Here is a 7,120-nt window from a genome sequence, read left to right on the forward strand (position 1 = left end):
AATAAAAACCGACATCAGAACTTTACTAACTGCAAATGCTCCATCTCCCTGTATCCAACCACTCCACTCCCAGATAGGTAGATGATAGTTTGCACTTCTGTCCCAGTTGGGCTGTCGAGGTTAAGGAAAGGGGAACCACCTCTGTGGTTATGTGATCCACACACGAAATAAAAAAAAAGGAGCGGATAAACGTGCCTGGCATTTTAAGATGCTCAATTTCTTTGCAAGCTTCATTTTGTTTCATTCTTTTAAAGGTTTACTTATTTATTTTCACTTACATTGAGTACACTAAAGCCCTTTTCATATACACAGGGCAGTAGAGTGCATGGGATATCCCTTTGCAGAGGGTTGTGAGCCACCATGTGGTTTCTGTGGAATCGAACTCAGGACCTCTGGAAGAGCAGAGCGGTGAGTGCTCTTAACCTCGGAGCCATCTCTCCAGCCCTTGACAAGCTTTATTTAACTAAACATTAAACATGAATCAGAAACGCCAAACCCTGTACATATATGGTCCAGATTCACCCTTACTTAGAAATCCCCGAGCTGGCAAGGCGAGGCTGGGAATTGAGAGTGAGCAAAAAGGGAGTCTGCCTCTTTCCCCCAGGGTGTGCTATCAACTCCATTACCATTTCCAAACAGCTGGGTGTGAGTCTAACTAAGGTTTCCTTCAGTCAGACATTTGCCAGGAGCCGGAGCCCTGACAGGACAGCGAGAGCGATGATCAGACATCATTTCACAGTGAAATCATCACTCGCTGATTTCAGGCAGAAAACTTTAGAAAACTCTAAACTCTAAAGAGGCACTGAAGCGTGCTAGGGCAGCAGCAGTATTTCCCCGACTGACCTTCAGGGACCTGCATATTCTCCAGCCCCGCCCCACCCCACCCCCTCTCAGCTAGCTCCTGTCCACCCCTCCCCCTCCCCCCACATACAGGGAGGAGGCCTTGTGTGTGGGGGGGCGGCGGGGAGATGCAACTCGCTCTTTTTTTTTTCCTTTTCTTTTTTTCTTTTCTTTCTTTCTTTCTTTCTTTCTTTCTTTCTTTCTTTCTTTTTTTTTTTTTCTTTTTTTTTTTTCTTTTTCCGTAGCTGGGGACCGAACCCAGGGCCTTGCGCTTGCTAGGCAAGCGCTCTACCACTGAGCTAAATCCCCAACACCCGCAACTCTCTCTTGAGAGATAGTTCGGGTCTCCCAAACAAATACATAACTAGAAACTTCATTTGTTTACTTTATTTCATCGAGCATACCGTGGAAGAGGGAAAAGGAACAGGGAAGCTAGGCCAACTGGTTTTGTTTCAAAAAGGAAAGGAAAAGCCAAAGAACCCCCTCTTTTTGGTGAAAGGAACAGAATGGTGAAAGTTGAAACATCGGCTCGCCACTTAATACTTTGGCTTTTAATAAAAGGGACAACAGATCTCCCTCCTATTTGGTTAAAAAAAAAAAAAAGGAATTAAAACACCACAAAAACGTGCTGTCAGCCAGATTCCCTTTAAACCTCCGTTATACAGGAAGACGGGTTTTTTTTAAGCATCATTTTAAATATATAAATATGTATTTGTGTGTGTGTGTGTGTGTGTGTGTGTGTGTGTGTGTGTGTGTGTGTGTCCGTCCGTCCGTCCGTCCGTCCGTCCGTCAGTCAGTCAGTCAGTCAGTCAGTCAGTGTCTTCTGTATGGAGAGGATGTGCTGACTCTGAAGCTATGATCTAGACACTTTCTTTTTTTTTTTTTTTTTTAAAGATTTATTCATTTATTATATATAAGTACACTGTAGCTGTCTTCAGATACACCAGAAGAGGGCTTCGGATCTCTTTACAGATGGTTGTGAGCCACCATGTGGTTGCTGGGAATTGAACTCAGGACCTCTGGAAGAGTAATCGGGTGCTCTTAACCGCTGAGCCATCTCTCCAGCCCTAGACACTTTCTAAATCACAGTTAAAAAGTTTTTAATAACTGTGTGAAGGAGACAGGTAGGGGTGTGTGTGTGTGTGTGTGTGTGTGTGTGTGTGTGTGTGTGTGTGTATGCATGCATGCATGTGGGGGGGAGGGGAGGCTTTGATATCAGCACTCAAGCTTTTTTACTTCCTATCCCAATCTCCCCAAACTACCATCAAAGCAGCACTAGGGAGGCAGAGAAAGGTGAATCTGAGAGTTTCAGTCCTTCCCGCCCTACAGACGAATACAGAGAAACCCAGTCTGAGAAACTAGGGGAGGGGGGAGGGGGAGAGAAAGAGAGAGAGAGAGAGAGAGAGAGAGAGAGAGAGAGAGAGATCAAATTCTCTTGTGTCTGTCTCTGTTTTTCTCTATTCTCTCTCTCTCTCTCTCTCTCTCTCTCTCTCTCTCTCTCTCGTTGTGTGTGTGTGTGTGTGTGTGTGTGTGTGTGTGTGTGTGTGTGTGTGTTTGTTTGTTTGTTTGTTTCAAAACCCAGAGCCTGTCTGTAACAGATCTAAACACAGTTCTTGAAGGGGAAAATGGAAACAATTCCATAGTCTCTGGCAATGAAGTCATGTCCCATTGAAAACCACAGGAGAGGGGAATATTGTCCTCAACTAGGCATATATCAACCAGTATTTCACAGGCAGACCTTCAGGGAGGTGCAGATTCACCAGCCCTACCCTCCCTCCCATCCCCCCAGCATCCCTGCTCATCTCCTGTCCACCATTTGTTGATTCATTGTTGCTGTTGCTGTTGCTGTTGCTGTTGCTGTTGCTGTTGCTGTTGTTGTTGTTGTTGTTGTTGTTGTTGTTGTTGTTGTTGTTGTTCCTGGTGTGAAGAACACTGTGAGGTAGCCTTCCTCTAATAAACCCTCTGGTCTTTAGGGATCCTTCACCCACTCACTCTCTGCCAGACTGAGTTCACAGCAGAAAACGCGTTTTTGAGAGAAACATGTTCCTGGTCCTGTGTGCCCATATTGAGGGAGGCATGAGAAAGGGATAACAAGGAAGGGAGACCCGGCAGTGGTAGGGGGCTGGGATGGGGTCGGGGGTGGGTGTCCTAGCTTGCTAATCCAACTGACCCACTTGCTGTGTAAATAAATATTTTGCATTCTGTGTCCCTTGTTTGATTTCTCACTAAATTCCAGATTGTCAATCTCCCTGTGTCGATTGCACAAGAACCCAAATGGGGATGCTGGGTGGTGAGCTGATTCCTCCCTAGAACACCTGTGCACTCTCTCATAGTCTCTAAGCTCCTTGCTGGACTCTTTTGGGCTTGGACCTGGCTGTCTGTAAGCCAGGAAGGAAGGAAGGAAGGAAGGAAGGAAGGAAGGAAGGGAGGGAGGGAGGGAGGGAGGGAGGGAGGGAGGGAGGGAGGGAGGGAACAGGCCTCAGTTGAGAATCCCAATTTTCTAGTTCACTGCATCTGATGGCTGGCTGACCCTTCCAGGTGAATTGTATTTTTTTTTCCTTTTCACTCCTTTATTTGAGTCAGGGGTGTCTGCACATAGACCTGGAAATCAGTACCTAGATCAGGCCTGCCTGCCTGCCTGCCTGCCTGCCTGCCTGCCTGCCTGCCTGCCTGCCTTCCTCTATCTCACAGAGACACAGTTCTAAACACCTCTGCCTCTTGAATGATGGAAATAAAGACATGCACGAACACCTGGCTTCCTTTCATTGTACATTTAGCCTAATTTCAGTTTTATTCATGTCTGGGAGGGAGACTTGCTTGTGTGCTGTAGTTCAATTCCTTTCACTGTGTGGTTTCCCCACCACCTTGGCCACCATGCCACGTGGAAGAGAAGAAGAGATGAACCATATTGTTGGCACCCATATAACAAACACTTGGTTGCTTCCTCTGAGCCCTCTGAGTATCCTTACATCTCTGTATTTTAAAGTGGTTTTGTTTTGTTTTTTATTGCTGTCAAACTCTCTCTCTCTCTCTCTCTCTCTCTCTCTCTCTCTCTCTGTGTGTGTGTGTGTGTGTGTGTGTATTTTTTTTCTTCTCCCAGAGCTGAGGACTGAACCCAGGTCCTTGAGCTTGCTAGGCAAGGACTCTACCACTGAGCTAAAACCCCAACCCCTACCTCTGTGTTTTAAAAAGTAGACTCTGGAGCAATACCGGGCAGGTCTCCAAGGCGGGTCCTTCGCTTTATTTTATTCTTTTTGTTTTTAATTGTTAAAGATTTGTTTGTTTGTTTGTTTGTTTGTTTGTTTTATGTCTATTCGAGTACCCTGTAGGTGTCTTCAGACACCCCAGAAGAGGGCATGATTGACAATTACAGATGGTTGCAAGCCGCCATGTGTTGGCTGGGTATTGAACTCAGGACCGCTGTAAGAGCAATCAGTGCTCTTAACGACGGTGCCATCTCTCCATCCACCTACTTTATTTTATTCTCTATGCTCTCTTGTGCGAGTCAAGGTCAAGCAGGCAAGAAACACCCAAACAGATTGGTCCATCACCACTTTCTGAATTCTTTTTGTTGTTGATGTCAGGGATGTAAAGCAAGTTTACCCATGAAGAATTGTAAGGGAGTCCTTCTGATTTAGAGAATAGCAGCCTTGAAATGAAATGAGAATCACAACAAGCATTTGTCTTATTGTTTTTGTTTTTTTCTTCCTTTTTCTTCGGAGCTGAGGACCGAACCCGGGGCCTTGTGCTTCCTAGGCAAGCGGTCTACCACTGAGCTAAATCCCCAACCCCTACATTTGTCTTAAAGTCTGAAAAACACAAAACAAAACAAAACAAAACAAAACAAAACAAAACAACAACAACAACAACAACAACAACAACAACAACCAAGAACAAACCATGAGACCGCAGAAATCCTCAGGCGGAGGAGTAAGGAGCTAGTTTTTATTGGTTAGGGTATTATTTGGTCGGGTGGGGGTAGGGGTGGGGGTGGGGGTGGGGGTGTTGTCCTTCCTACATCTCTCTTGCATGAATGAGCTGAACATTACTTAAGCTTGTGTCCAAAACTGTCCATTTTTTAGATTGATCCCAGGAGGGAGGGAGCGAGCCGGGGATACAGCACACCCTCTCTGGCCTCAGAGGTCCAGGCTCCCGCTGGCAGGGCCCGAAGGGACTCCTGGGGGGAAAAAAAAAAAAGTCTCCGAGGCACCACCTAGCCGGTTTTATTCTTGAAGAAAAGCAAACATACATAATGGAATAAGGGAAAGAAAAAACCCTGTTTTCTATATACACAAGCAGTCGTAATTTGTTATAGTGTCCCCTTTGCGTAGTTTGGATTCGATGACTTTATTTTATCAAGCAAGTTTTAAACAGCGGTAACTCCAAAGAGGAGTCAACAGCCCCTTTAAGTGCAGTCAGTCATTGACCCTTTGGTCTGTCTGTCTGTCTGTCTGTCTGTCTGTTTCAAAACGAGGGAGGGCCTGCCTGCCTGCCTGCCTGCCTGCCTGCCTGCCTGCCTGCCTGCCTGCCTGCGTGCCTGCATCAGATCTAAATACAGTTCTCAGAGGGGAAGACAGAGACAAGTCAGAAGTCACTAGCACTCAATGGACGACCACCAACCTAAGGGCAGGCCTAGGGTAGAATTTGATGGACGGACGGACGGACAGACGGACGGACGGACGGATGGACAGATGGACAGAAAGGATCTAGGAGGAGCTTTGGGAAAGATGAAAAGCCTCCATTTCCCCCCAAAAGAACGAGCCCCAACAGCTGGGCTCTTCGAGATGAGTTATAAGGGGAACCACACATACAGTTTTGTATCACACATACAGTTTGTCATCATCCGTCAATACCAGGTAGACTTTTCAACGTATGTAGGTAGCTGTTGTCAGGTCAGTCCTTTACTAAGCCTCATGTAAGCTCTGCAGGGTAAGCCTCAGGAATTCATCTGTGCGTCCCGCAGGGTATGCTTTCTTGCTTTGTTAAAGGCTAGACTTTGGTTGCTGTCTGTCTGTCTGTCTGTCTGTCTGTCTGTCTGAATGAATGAATGAATGAGCGAGGGAATGAACGAATGAGGAGGGGATGCACATGCCTATGGTTTTAAGATGCTTAATTTCTTTACAAGGTTTATTTATTTAAACATTAAACATTGGGGTTGGGGATTTAGCTCAGTGGTAGAGCGCTTGCCTAGGAAGCACAAGGCCCTGGGTTCGGTCCCCAGCTCCGAAAATAAAATAAAATAAAATAAAATAAACATTAAACATTAATCGGAAATAATGGAGTCAGCAGTTAAGAGTTCTGAATGTGTTCTTCCAGAGGTCCTGAGTTCTATTCCCATGGTGGCTCACAACCCTCTGTTATGGGATCGATCTGCTGTGTGTCCGAAGACAGCTGCAGTGTGCTGTTTGTAGGGTAAAGAAAAAAATACTAAAGAAGAAAAAAAAAAAGAGAGAGAAAAAGTTAGAAGCACCAAGTCAAGTCATGTAAATATTGCCCACATTCGGATTTAGACATGCCTGAGCTGTCAGGGCGAGGCTGGCTGAGAGCGAATCAGTGAACGATCGGACTCTTCCTCTCTCTGTGAGGGTGTGTCATGAACTCTATTACCATTTCCAAAGAGTTAGGTATGCTGGAGCGAAGTGGACCGGAAAGCCAAGGGAGGAGAGGTATGCCTACACGAGTCCACCCAACCCCCCCGCCCCCCCCCCAGGGAGACATCCTCGAGTGGTGGGGGGAGGGGCGAAGGTGTGGAGGGATAATTTCCAACAAATAAATCCCAACAAATAAATTACTAGAGACTTGATTCATTGATTTACTTTAAATTTATTGAGTGTATCGGGAAAGAGGGAAAATGGGTCAAGGAGGAAGGGAGGGAGGGAGGGAGGGAGGGAGGGAGGGAGGGAGGGAGGGAGGGAGGGAGGGAGAGAGGGATATCTTTTCCTCCAAATCGGCTGGTATGTAGTCTCAGTGCGTCAGAAAAAAGACTGCTTCTGGCCTCCTTTCTGATTACCCCAAGGCAGTCTGGTCACCGTGCTGTAATAGAAAGGGAAACCACAGTCAAGTCATGGGAGCGAGCGAGCAAGCAAGCAAAAATCATAAACAAAAGCAAAAACACGTCTGTTAAGTTGAGCAGAGCAGAGCAGAGCAGAGCAGAGTAGGGCAAAGCAATACAAGGTCACATTCCACAAAGGCTGATATAGTCTGCCATCTTGGTCTACAGAGTGAAAAGTAGAAGGAGAAAATGAATATCGCTTTGTGTGTCACAAAGTTTTTAAGTTGT

General features: G+C 46.1%; 1 long non-coding RNA gene across 1 annotated transcript in view; it reads right to left on the minus strand.

The window, feature by feature from the left end:
- Positions 1-6,644: 6,644 nt before the first annotated feature.
- The window catches only part of LOC147997220 (uncharacterized), an 18,345-nt gene continuing 17,869 nt past the window's right edge, over positions 6,645-7,120 (minus strand). The window contains exon 3 of the long non-coding RNA XR_015648077.1: positions 6,645-6,873. This is a non-coding gene — a long non-coding RNA (uncharacterized LOC147997220). The remainder of the gene's footprint in view (positions 6,874-7,120) is intronic.

The sequence above is a fragment of the Rattus norvegicus genome, unplaced genomic scaffold, assembly GCF_021556685.1.
Source record: "Rattus norvegicus strain SHRSP/BbbUtx unplaced genomic scaffold, alternate assembly SHRSP_T2T unassigned-0000210, whole genome shotgun sequence".
Classification (NCBI taxonomy): domain Eukaryota; kingdom Metazoa; phylum Chordata; class Mammalia; order Rodentia; family Muridae; genus Rattus; species Rattus norvegicus.